Raw genomic sequence first — 13,394 nt, 5'->3', positions numbered from 1 at the left:
TTCCCTACCTCCAAGTTGTAGAAACATTTTTATGATTTTCAAGGTTCTTGTTTTAACTATTAGTTTCAGAATAGGGCTTTTGTGTTTGCTTATTTTTCAGTCAGCATCTTTTTCTAACTAATCCTGCAATGTCCCTAGCCAATCCAAGGTTATTTGAGAAGATACATTCTTTCCTAGTAGAAGAGTGTAATATCATAAATATAAGAATTTTTCTTTCAAGCAACAGCAAAAGGACAGCAAAAGTTGTATTAAGTTGTATCTAGGAGGAAAGATTCCTCATTCAAATGCACATTTCTTCAATAAGCCCAGGTGGAACACAACGAAAAATGAATTTCTTTTGCTGATGGTTTTTTCTTGCAGTGAAAGTACTTTAATGTGTAAATTCACCAAAAGAAAGAAAGGGAGGCAGTTAATCCTCAATAGCATGTTAACACTTGACCTTCAATACAAATGTGTAAATTAACTGTTAATGTCTCTACCACATATACGAAATATCTTCACAGATGAATAAATTTAACAAAACTTCAAAAGCAAGCCAGTGATCTAAATGAAATGGAAGATGTCTGGTCTTTCATGAGATGAGAGTGCCTCTGTGTCTTCTGGACAAAGTTAAACATATTCAATAGAAAGCTCTCAAACATTGTTCTCTTAAATACCATGTTGAACTCCTATTACTTGCAAGCAGGTCCATTTAAGTTCAGAATGCATTTGTATCTAGCAGATAATAACATCACTGCTTCTACTGTGAACCCTGACACAGAGCAGTTTACACATGAAAGGCAGAAAATCCTCCAGGCTGATCCTTATTATCTAGAGTTCACAATTTGTAAGTCATTCTGAGTGTAAGGACTTAAAAATATGACATAATGCCAGCATAAGAAACCACTGAGAACCTCCTCCCCTCAACATTTTTAAATATCTATGGATAAAAATAACTGTTGGAAAGAAATAAAACTATGCTTTTACCATCTTGAGAGGATAACAGTGGGATTCTGCCAATTTTCAAGTTGTAACTAAGTGATCAATAAATTTATTGCTCTTTTTCAAAGACCTTCTATGATTATGCAAATGCCTGAAATGTGGCTTCTGTCATGTTAACACACAGAATTTCAATATGAATGCCTTCCAAGATGCCCATGATTGCTGCAAAGTAAAATATATTTTATAGTTGTGTCATTAAATAACCATTCAACAAATATTCCTTCACATCTAACACAGATTAATTATTATCAAATAATAAAATGAGTCCTAATGATAAATAGGAATTCTACGTTATTGTTCTAGAACTGAAAAATTTCTGAGACAGAGCCAATCTCATTTCTTTCTTTCTTTCTTTCTTTAGTTACATTCCAGAACTAATTCCTCAGCAAATAGCTTCTCTGATGGCTTGGAAAAAATGGCCACAGCAAGGCTCAATCAAAGGGCATATAATAATAAATTTGACATTACTGAGCAAAATGGGGCCTAGTCCTAACTGGAAGATGAAAGCAAATAGGGCTAAGCAAATATGAAATTAAGATTTAGGCTTATTCTATGAAGAGGAAACCATAAAAGTTAACCTTTTATTTAAAAATACAACCACCATTACTAAACAAGACAGCTACTCTGAATTTAGAAAATTTTCTTATTATTTTTTAGAGATTTGTTTATCTTCCTTAGGCAGTGGTTAAGTCCAGGCCATAGCAAAGCACTTTGCCACTATCACTTTGTGATACTGACTTTAGAAAAGGCCTTTCACTAGGCAGTGACTTGGCTTCTTTTTGTGCTAGCAAAGAGAAAGGGGAAAAATAATTATTAAAGTTAAGAATATTTTCCAAAACTTCTAGGGATTGATATGATTACTGACCTAGGCTGGATGCTGATTAAGTATTTCAGCACCATGGGATGAGAAGTGTGACGTGCAGGAGCTCTTCACCTCTAGGCTGATGTACTCCCCTGTACAGGCAAACGTGAGCTCCGTCTGCCACTGAATGCACTGGAATTTCTGTTTGTGTGCAGTGCTTGTGTGACCACATGCAGAACCCTGTTATGGGCTCCCAGGGCACAAGGAAAACATTAACACACTGGAGCAAGTTCAGTGAGAGCCAGGAGGGTGGTCAAGGGCCAGAGCAAAAGATGCAGTGAAAAATGACTGAGAGAAATGGACTTGTACATGCCTAGGAAAAGAAGGCACAGAGGAGGTTTTTGAATGCTGGTCCTATCTATGCCCTGCAAAATAAAGGCTTTCCAATATCAGTCAAAGGAATCTTTTTATAAAATATCTAAATTTTACTTCTTTCATAAGAAAAGCTTTAACTGACTTTGCACTACAAATGACACCACTTTAAAATGCCAGCTGACAGGCCTACAAAAGCTAGTAATTTAAAGTAAATTTTAAGAGGTATGAGTCAGCATTCAAAAGCACACCTCATATGTCTGAAAAAACATTGGACACTAGATTTTAGTTCTACAGCCTATCATTCATTTTCCCAGTTTATCTATTAAGGGCTAAGGTGTGTCTCTGTGTGTTTAAAAATAATTTATATGCTATCCAAAACTGCAAACCTGCAATCAACTTCAAATGTGGCACAAAATAAGTAGGCATGAGGTTAAATTATTTCTTTTTCTGAGTCAATTGCATACTGCTAAAATCCTATCACATTTATGCATCACAGTCTCTATGTCCCTTCCATATATTTCATGAACTTAAGTTCAGAAAAAGGTCAATAATTTCCAAATTATCACCTAAACCAGTCTGGAATCTCATAGCAGTAGTCCTTGCTACAACATAGACAAATGCCTCATCACCTCAGTCTTTCACAACACCCAAATATAAGAAATGCTGAACAGTGCTATTTCAGTGTTCAGTTACATATCTGAGGATTTTAAAGTGTTGTTCCTGAAAAGAAAATAAGAAAGACAGAAGACAAACATGAACTAGAGTTGACAAATTTCTTCTTTCAAAACATAGAGATCTCACATGAAACCCTCAAAATAATGTTATCTTTCAAATTAAAAGGAACTTCCAATTGTGTTTCTTATCATTGTGAATTAGAATTTACTTTCTTGGTTAAAACATTAACAAAACTACACTTTCCATATACAACTACATAGAGAAACTTTACTCATAGAACTTTTGTTGTAAAATTATCAAAAAGATTTTTTAAAATGCAGTTCTGAAGCCACAAAGTGTGGATAAGTACTTCACCCAACTCCCAATTTTTCCAGAATGTGCAAATATTTCCACTTACCTTGAATGTTTTAGAAAGGTAAAATGCAAGAAAATAAACAGCCTGAAGCCAAGAACTTTTCAAGGGCTTGAAACAATCTCAAAAATCTATTAAAATCACAGCTACCCATGCTAGAATAGAAATATTTGCCAAATGAATTTTCCTTCAATGGCATGAAAGTAGTAGCTAATGTATTTATATAACCTGTGTATATGTTATTGAGAATCTCTGATTGCAAGACAAATATGCAGACTTTTTATAGATCTAACAGATGAGAGGTTTACCATAACATACTCAGACAAATTACTTCCAAGCCATATTATTGCTTAAACAGTCCAACAGTTCAGACTAAATCCTTCTTTAACAGGAAGCAAGCAACCCAGTTGGACCAGTCTCTAAGCACTTCTTCAAAGCCTTAGTATTTCTAGAGTTACTCCCCTGCTACCGTGGACTGTAAAGCCAGTAATTTATTACAGGGATAGACATGATTCAGATGAAATGTAGCTCCAGAGTGCTACATCTCTGTGAGAAACTCAAGTGAAGCAAGAGTGCAGCAAAGTCTTAATTCCTCTCAGGATGTGGCCTGTGAAATGCTGGAAATGCAAGTAAATTTAATTAAATCAACTCTAATCCCCACAAAAACAGATGGAGCTGAGGCATTTATTTCCCAGATATTTTCAAGAGAGGTAATTAACCCACAAACCAACCTACAAGATAACTCGTGGAAGGGAGCTGGCACTGTTGGTGCTCTCTTGAGGAAAAGCAGTAAGCCAGGCCTTGGCTAAGACCTTGAAGATCTCCAGGGCAATCAGACTCAAGGAGATTTGTTTTAGAATAGCACCAACAGCATCAACAAAATCTACTGAACATATTTTACCTCAGCAAAGCTTCACACAGTCTCCAGAATTCTTCTGCCACACCATGTTTGAGGTCTCAGGCATGAAATGACGCAGAATTATCTGTCTGGCCTCCACCTGGTGATTCAGGAGCTCACAGGTCTAGCAGAGGAACTGTGTAAGATCTGCCAGTCAGGATCCTTGGCTGAAGTGTGAAAGTAGCCTTGGTTATTTGTTAAAAAAAAAAAAAAGTGGAAGCCCATAACTGTAATTTAGGAGGTTCAGAATGTTCTGTGGACAATTACTACTACTGCTACTACTACTACTGTTATTACTACTACTACTACTTATTCTGGTTTTCTACTTTTCCCTTAAACATTTGCCACTGGCTACAGTGGTATGACAGACAAATCAAGAAAAATATTTCGCCTGATCCATTGTCAATGCCCACTGTAATAACAATGCTCTGCACCTATTATATCACCCTCCAGCTAGGGGTGTTAAGATACAGGCATCTATAAATTAAGCCTCAAAAACTCATTGTTACATCAGATTATTTTGCTGGGAAAAACCCAAACCAGGAAAATTCCTTGCTAAAATTATACAAGAAATGTTGTATAGGAAAGGTGATATAATCAAACACAATATTCCAATGAAATTTATCCCATTAAGTTACATTAAAAATTTACACAAGTTCAGGATAATTTCTTTTCTATTTGAGGTATTCTCTAACAGTTTCTTAGTTTTCACTGAGGTACAAACAGGGATGGGCAGATCTTTGAATCTTTGTGGCTCTGTATTCAGACCCCAGTGAGAGTTAGGAGAAGTTCCACTTATTTTTTCTAATAAAATTACACTGCATACATCAGCCATGAATTATATTTATCGTCTTACTGCTCAACCTAATTCCTTTAGGTGTTCCCCTAAAGGTTATTTATAGAATCATACACAGAAAAGATGTGAATAAAAATGCTTTACAGTGGCCAATATACCTATATGTATTTTTATAAAAATACTTTGGGACAAATTCTGTCATAACCTAAGATGGTATGACTCCTTTGATGCAAAAGAGACTGAACTGTGTAGAACTAAACATTTTAAATTTTTAATCAGGAAAGGAGCACAGCATTGCTGCCATCAGTTCAACATTTCATTGCAGAAAAGAATTATTATTAAGTTCTTGAATAATTTCCTTTTTCTTTTTTTTAATTCTTTCTCATCTTTTAAAAATCAACAATGTAGAAAAACTGATAGTTATGAGTCAAGGCATAAATACTCTTCCGTACTGTTTCTGCTGCCTCTGTCTGCAGATCTGTGTTTGCAAGGTTCTAATAATTTAAGAGGGATAATTTTTTTTTTTAAAAGCACAAATTGCATTGCTGCAGGTAAATTCAAACAATCTCTTTGAATCTGAACATAAGATTCTTATTCTGTCTCATGTAAACAAACTTAAAACAGTCCTTATCTCTTCTACAAAAAAGTTATCACTTATGCTTCAGGAATTGCTGAAAAGATGATAAAGATGATTCCTGAAAATCCACTTTATAAGAGAAAGATACAGAGAGACTGTTGAAAGGCAAGAATTTGCTTTCGTTCCTCAGGAGAGAAATTTTCAAATAGATTTTGTTAAGAGAAAAAGAAATTGTACGGAAAAACATTACATCAATGACTAAAAAGCAAAGCAGAGAGGCCTATTCACTAAGAGAAGATGTCCCCAGAGCCCACTGACATTTCCAAGACAGAAAATATCTGTCATGGATTCCTTTTTTATTATTATTTTTGTGGCAAGTAGGAGTTTTTTAAATCCTAGAAAAATATTTAAGTTAAGCAGTCTTAATAACATCAGAGTACCATGAAATTTTTTATAACAATTCACATTAACTGTAGAGTCATCTCATGATAAAAACAGAACCGACCAGCTAAAAGTTCCTTTGCTAGTGCTTTTATTCAGATTATTAACCCAGACTTGAAGTTGTCTGATACTTAGGAAAAAACCTCCCTTGCAAGAGCAAAAGTCTATACCATCATGATTCAATTCAGCACCTGCATGCACTTTTTGAAGAGAGAGGTGTGGTCAGCAACTACGATCAAGAACAGCGTGGTACTTTCTCTTACTACCATAAAAGCACAGTTGTAAGACATTCATCCTCTCAGTACTGCCTTGAGAGAGGAAAGTTTTATGGAAACGAGTTCGACTGATCAACAAAGCTCCAGATCATCAAAGGCTTTTAAGCCTCTAACTCCCCCTCACTGTAGCCTTGGCGATCTGACCCAAGGACTCTGCTGAAGGTCACACAGTTGTCTGTAGATGAACACAGAATTCAATCCAGCTTTCTAAATTCCCAGAATACTAGTCTAATTACACTTCCCACAAATCCTTATGCCTTAAGTAGATTGCTGAGATGATTTTCCTGTATAAGCAGTACTCTGATTTTTTACATATAGATACATCCTGTCACTTTAAAACTACACGCCATTCAGTTGCAAAAATACAGGGGATGGGAGCTGGTTGGTTTTAGGTTGTTTCAATTAGCTTTAATGTTGCATTGGTCAGGATTATTTCAATTACAGCCTCATTCGGCTTTTTTTTTTAACAACTTTCTTTGTTTTATATAAAGTAATATTTGCATGTACGTGAGGTAATTTTCTGAACACCTGCATTGCCTGCACCCACCCCAGGCTCTCCTGTACACTTATTTTTTGTATGCTCAGGTGGCCTAAGTGTGTTTAATTGCAGTCTCTGATTTGGTCATCAGATGTCCCTGCACACTTCGTAGGATACTGCACGAGATGTAGTCCCTGGTAAACAACATAAAGCTGAACTAGGTCAGTTCTGGGAAGTCTGCTTGTTGTATTCATGCTTGATACTATCCTGTTAACAGGTCTCCTCTTTAAGAAGGCCTGTTTACCATTTTGAAGATGCAATCCAGGTGTTTACATATCCAGAAATATCAGCTAGCTAATCCCAGTTAAATAGCATCGTTCCTTCTAATCAGTAAGACAAGATGCTGTGGGCTGTCCTTTAAGTCAGCTCTTTCAGTTTGTCCAGTTTGACTAATAGCTTTACCAGTGACAATTAAAGATCCAATTGACTTTTTTTGTGTGACATAAGGATATTTGTACTTTCCTTTCCCTCTCTGCTTGAGTCTGTGCCTTTGTACAGCTCTGGCAGTTACTCCCTACTCATCCTCCTTATGCAATATGCAGTCTCCAGAATAATGAAGTAATTTCTGTGGGGATGGAAACCTGCTGCTTTTCCCATAAATAGATTCTTTGGGGATGAAAGCCTGTTGATTTTCTCATAAGCTGTGGTTTTTCATTAGATCGAAATTCTGGACTCAGCAATTTTATAACCAATGCCCTCTCAAATTTAACTACAAATTAGTTAAGCCGTAAAAACATAAACAATAAATCTTAAACTTCAAACTCAGGTGTAAAAAACTACACACTGATTCCCTTGAGACTATAAATAAATTCAACAGGAGCACTGACTGCACAATTAAAGTAGAATAGGCCCATTTGCATTATATCAAAAGAACTGATATTTTCTGTTCTATCAACAGAAGGAATGCATTTTTGTAATGCACTCAAAAACCAGGAATTTTCAGAATTGACCATCAGTATCGAAGTATCCATTCTGCATTTGTGGACATGAAATAAGCCTCGCAAAAACGGGAGAAAAGGTGGTTTTCTGCTCTATCACGTGTCAAACTGAACGAGTGCTGTACAGTATTTTTATATTCCCTAATGCTTCAGTAGCTGTCATTTAATTTCACAAATTCCTTTTATAATATGAAGTGGAAATATATTTACAATCATCAGAATTTCCTGTTATTAAATGTTTTTCTCTGTAAAGAAATGTCTGTAAATGTAACAAAAGCAACAACTGTAGAAACTATTCTAATTGCTTTCCTATAGCACTGAAAGAAATTATGGCTCTTTGATGGGAAGTTTATCTCTGCAATTTAACAAATATGTGTATTCTTATTATTTCCCTTATATTGTTTTATGTATTGTGAACATGTAGGACTGTGTCAGTTTCCTCACCCTCACCAAGCGCTTCAGCAGAACGATTTTTAGTGAACCTTTTACTTGGTGCTCTTTTCACTGTTTTTGTATTCTGTATAATATGACATAAATAAGTGAACTATATATTATAACAGAGGTTCTGAGAGAGTGTCATGATACATTCCAATCCTAAATTTGCACCAACCTTTGTAAAGGTCAGAGGCATTTGAATCCTTGTGTAAAAAATTTTAAGATGTCTCTGAAACTACAACCTACTTTTACAATCCAGTCACAAACCGGAACAAATACAAATACAGAATTCAAAACAATTAGCTAGTTTTTCTTAGTATCCTGTTTAAACCATGTCTTTGCCACTTATTTATCATTCTAAGATTTCTACTTCTGTAAATCGTAGCTGACAATCTAAACAATCTAATACATGTATTATGTTGAAGTGGAAAACTATGAACATGAGAAAGGAATGTACCCAGGGCTTCAGTCAGACAAACACATGCATCTAAGCTACACTCTGCTCAAAAGTTGATTCAGTAGATTTTGTGAAACAGATCACGTACTTTAAGTCAATTATATACCATTTCGTAGAAATCAAGCCAAAACCATGATGGAATCAAGTCTTTTGTACACAAATACACTTGGCAGACTTAGTTACAGGACCCTTCAGATTATAGCTCTCCATCTGTTGTGTGTTAATGGGAATTAGAATAAAGCTAATTTAAGAGCTGAAAGGCAATGCACTTTCACTAAAAAAGCACAAATCCAGTCTACTAAGACGGTTACAAGAAGACTCACTAAAGCAAATATAAGATACTTATCTGCTCTTGCTGGATCTGTGCAATTTTCTGGAAGAAGCTTTCTTCCCATTCAGCAGAAGCTCTGTCTTCAGTCTCTGCAAGTTTTCAGAAGAACAGTCTGCACTTATATCTGAGCTCTATAGAAGAAAATTATGAAGTCCCATGTGGGACTTTTCAGTTAGTTTTACAAAACACTTAAACTGACAACTATTCTACAGCACACTGTTCTTTGTGGAAAGTAATATAATTTAATGAATGCAATAAAATTAAGCATGTAACATAATTCATAGCAATTTAAATTTATGTGCCATTAACTGCTTTCCTGCAGAAAAGCAAAATATAATTTGAAAACATTTCTCCTCCATTGTGAATAAAGACCCAATTTTGAAGTAATGATGATGCATTACAGGAACACGTCTGTACCTTTTGGTAGGCTCTATAATATTAAATAAGGAGCTCTGTATCTTTGCTTTATGCTTCTCAATCATCCTGGCGGTGATAGACAATACTTTATCTTGCATAAACGTCTTATTTTTGCCAGGTAAATCACTTATACCTAGGTCTAGGTATATGCAATCAGCATTCTTCCTCACAGTGAATTCCATTTTCATCCAGTCTGTTCCCATGAGGCATGCAGTGCACGTGGCTTCAATACAGCTTCTACAAATTCAGTAGTGAAATGTTTTTATTCACCAGTTTTGCTTATTTATTTGTTTTGCTGTGAAATTTGCTGGCTGAGCAGTGTTTCCAAGGTACATAAGGAACCAATGTCAAAAGTCTTGCTGGGAGAATTCTAAAGCATTTGAAATATTTTACCATGTTACTTAATCTATTTTACCTTCATTATCAGGAATCTTGTCACATATGTGATAAGACTTTGTTACTACATTGGAAAATTGAATACTAATAAGAGGCTATTACATATGATAAAGTTTTGATCAGACTGTCCTACTGTAGCAGAACAGAAGCCAGTTTCTGGATTTAAAGAATAACATTATAGAAGAACATGGAGTATACTAGCTCTCTTTCATAGCTGACGTAGGAATATTGACAGTGGTCCCATGAATGGATTTGTAAAGCATGTAAAGCATTAAAGATTGGAACTCAGTCCATCTCTCCCATCCTCTTGCCTGGTTTTGCAAAGTTCTAGGATATTTTAGGGAAAAAAATGTGTCTTTTTCCTGAGTGCTTATATACAGCATTATATTCCTTTGCTTTCTATTATTTCTATTTTTCTCATTGTTGATATTAAGTGTTTGCTATTACTGGACCTCCTACTTCTTCTTTCTCTACTTCTTCCTTATGATCCATTTTATTTCATCAAAATAGCTGCATTCCAACCTCTTTTTATTTTGTAGGTTTTTTGGTGTTTTTACACTTGCTTTTATATTATGCTTCTGGATGAAAAACTGGTCATCATGAGGGATTTTTGCTAATCAGTGTGATTTTTTTCTGATCATTTCCATAACACCAAGAACTCATTCTTTTAATCTATGTAAATTCACTTCTCTTTTCTGACCTTCATGAGTCCCAACTTGTTTGGAAATTTTACTAACAGATAAGTTATACTTTATAGCACAGAGTTTAAAAAAAATAAGTAATTTTCTCAAAAGTAGCCATTGATGTTTTCATATATAAACAGTGTTAGACTTTTTGTGAAAGCAAGTATCTCACCCTTAAATCCTTTCTCTGGCATAAAAAATGTCCCATATTTGTGTTGCAGAAGTAGATGTGACAAATGTCTGAGTCCAAATACAGACAGCAAAAATCCTGAAACTACAGTTCTGGAAATACCAGTGGGAGAAACAGCCCCCCTTGTCAGTAAGAAAGGCTGATTATCAACAATTTGTATTGCACCCTGACCTATATATCTGACCTGAAACCCTGACCTGGAATTCAGATCATCCAGAGACATCCCACAAGCACATTCATGAAAGCTCCTAGTACACACCAAAAAAAGTTGCTTAATAAGTGCTCTTCTGTTTTAAAATCAACTGTCTAGTTTGCATTACTACTAAGACGCAACAAAGCCAGTTCAGGAATTTTAGCTTAGTGAAGTATTCTCTTGGATTGTTCCTAAGAAGGTGTTGGATTTCCCAAAATACTGAATTCTTTCCAGCTGAGAACAGAGAGCCAACTTCAACACTAAGATATACAGACATGTTTTTCATGTATGAAAATGAGAAAATGGGAAAAATATATGGAAAGAAAAAAGGGAAAATATGAATTTGACAGTCAAGGTAGGGCAGAATTTTGCTTCCACCTTGTTTATGTAAGTCTAGACAATCATATGCTTATCACTTTCCTAGGGCAAAGCCAACACCCTATCAACAGAATTCCTACAAAGCAAGACCATTTGGCAGATGAATGCCTCAAAGGTATTTGGGCAAATGGGCCTCATGTAGAGCCCACAATTAATTTTCAGAGAAAACTCAGGTCCCAGGAAAGCAGGAAATTCTTCACATATCATGACCACACCTACCCATGTGGACACTCTAGGGCAAGACAAGACAGCTGCTAAAATCATGGGCTCCCTGTGACAGATGCTAACCTGGGATTTCATGTGTTCTGTGCATTAAATAAGGATGACCATGCTTGTTTTAAATTAGATAATTAAGTCACTGATAAAATGTTAATATGGAGCTTTGCACTGCCTGGCTGCTTATTTTTTTCCTTGTCTCTCTTTTCTGAGCAATGCTGAGTGTATGCTGCTACAGTTTCAACACTAGCTACACATAAACACAGATGGACTTTTGGAACTGCTACACAAGTTACAGAAGTTCTCAAAAATGCACATTCAAACTGAATGGCACCTGTGGTAAATGGAGGAAACAAAGGGCATTGACATCCCTCCAAAGACAATGTTCTTTTTCTTTCACTCCAAGTTATTCAAGCTGTTTGAGGGGGTAAGTTGGAGCTAACGCCAAGTCCTCACATGGGAAGACAGGTTAAAGAGATCTGTTTATTTAAAAGTGCTGGTCTATAAAATTCTCCTGGAACATTTTCATGGAATCTAGCTTCCAGGAAAACATCTGAGCCCAAAAAAAGCTTCCAGCCTGATGAGAATGTGAGCAGTTTCACAAAAAAACACCTTTTTGCAGAAGCAGAATCCCAAATATCTCATACAGACAGCAGTAAAACAGCTGCCACTAACACCTTTGAGACATGGCAAGAGCAGCCTCTGATGACCTTTACATATAGTGTGATAGTAGCGTTTATTTGTTACCAGAATGTTTATGGAAGTGGGGCTTGTACAATACACACACACAGCATCCCTATTGCACAACAGCTTCTTATCCAAATAGATAGGCAGATAAAAGCTAGAGAGAGGATTAAGCACACAAAGAGAGCAAGAGGAGTAAGAGCCAGCAAATTTCATGTCAGTTCTGCTACTTTTGTTTACTTGCCCTTTGGGCAGAGTTTAATTAGCAAGGGATTACTTGAAAAAAAGACAGGACAGAGTATAGGTATTAAAGATAGCCAGAGGGAGGGAGGAGAGGCACAGAAAGAGTCTGGAGTGAGGCTGAGCTCAGAGTCTGTAAGAAATGAAGCTCAGGGGGTGGCAGAAGGTGGCTGCATGGCACAGGGCAGCGCTGTCCTGAACCGGAACTGTAAAAAGCAGTCAGATATCTATGGTGTGAACTGTCTAGGGGCAGAGGCACTACCTTGTCTTGCCTCTAAGAAGTGCATAGCACAGAGGCAGCCCTGAATTGGTAATAAGGACATGCAGCCAGCCAGTGTGTCTCACACAGGTGTGAGGCTACACAGAAAAGTTGCTGGTTTAAAGTTCTTCTGTGCCAGAATCAGCCTTTAGCTGGCTCCTCCAAAACCATTTGTCTGGCTGATCATCAGTGTGATGCAAAAAGCTGCTGGATCCTGGAGGGGGCCTGTTCTCTGCTGTCTCAGACCAGAATGCTGAGGAGTCCCAGTTCACTGCTCAGTTACCTCAGGGGTAAGGTGGGAGGAACCCATATAACATCCTCTTCCATCAGCATCGAGCAGAGCATCAAGCTCGGCTGACAACAGAGCCTGGTTTCTGAAGCCTGCATCCTCCAGGGAGGGCCCTCACTGCATTGCAGCATGAAGTGGGGCCACTGTGGGAACCTGAAGGTAGCAATGAAGATTGAGATGCTGAAATTAAAAAGATGTCTGAAAAGGAGTTAAATAAACCCTCATGTTAAAACAGTCTGTTGGGAGGTAGAATAAAGGTACACTACAGTTGCTTATTTTTTCCTAATAAAATATGAGCTATTTGGCCTTCTAAATTGTAAGTCTCTGGTAAATTTTGAAGACAGGAGCTACTTGTATATTGCTGTAGCCATCAGTGAAATGCAGAGGGAAAGAAGGAGGAACTGCCAGCGGATGGTGGTATTGTATAACATAAGTAGCTTCTCACTTCTTACGTTGCAGTTCTCTACCAGGGGTAGCTAATAAACACAACAATCCTTTACTCCACTCTCAGCTTTCAAAATAATATACCATAGTGGGCTGGAAAGCAACTTCAGGCTGGGACATAGAGGAGATGAGAA

At 36.7% G+C, this 13,394-nt stretch overlaps 1 long non-coding RNA gene across 2 annotated transcripts in view; it reads right to left on the bottom strand.

Moving 5' to 3' along the window:
• Nucleotides 1-13,394, bottom strand: part of LOC108448784 — an 80,544-nt gene that overhangs the window by 58,343 nt on the left and 8,807 nt on the right. For both annotated transcript variants that reach the window (XR_001864803.1, XR_001864802.1), the window contains exon 3: nt 4,087-8,960. This is a non-coding gene — a long non-coding RNA (uncharacterized LOC108448784). The remainder of the gene's footprint in view (nt 1-4,086; nt 8,961-13,394) is intronic.

The sequence above is a fragment of the Corvus brachyrhynchos genome, unplaced genomic scaffold, assembly GCF_000691975.1.
Source record: "Corvus brachyrhynchos isolate BGI_N302 unplaced genomic scaffold, ASM69197v1 scaffold87, whole genome shotgun sequence".
Lineage (NCBI taxonomy): Eukaryota > Metazoa > Chordata > Aves > Passeriformes > Corvidae > Corvus > Corvus brachyrhynchos.
This window is presented reverse-complemented; position numbering and strand designations above follow the sequence as displayed.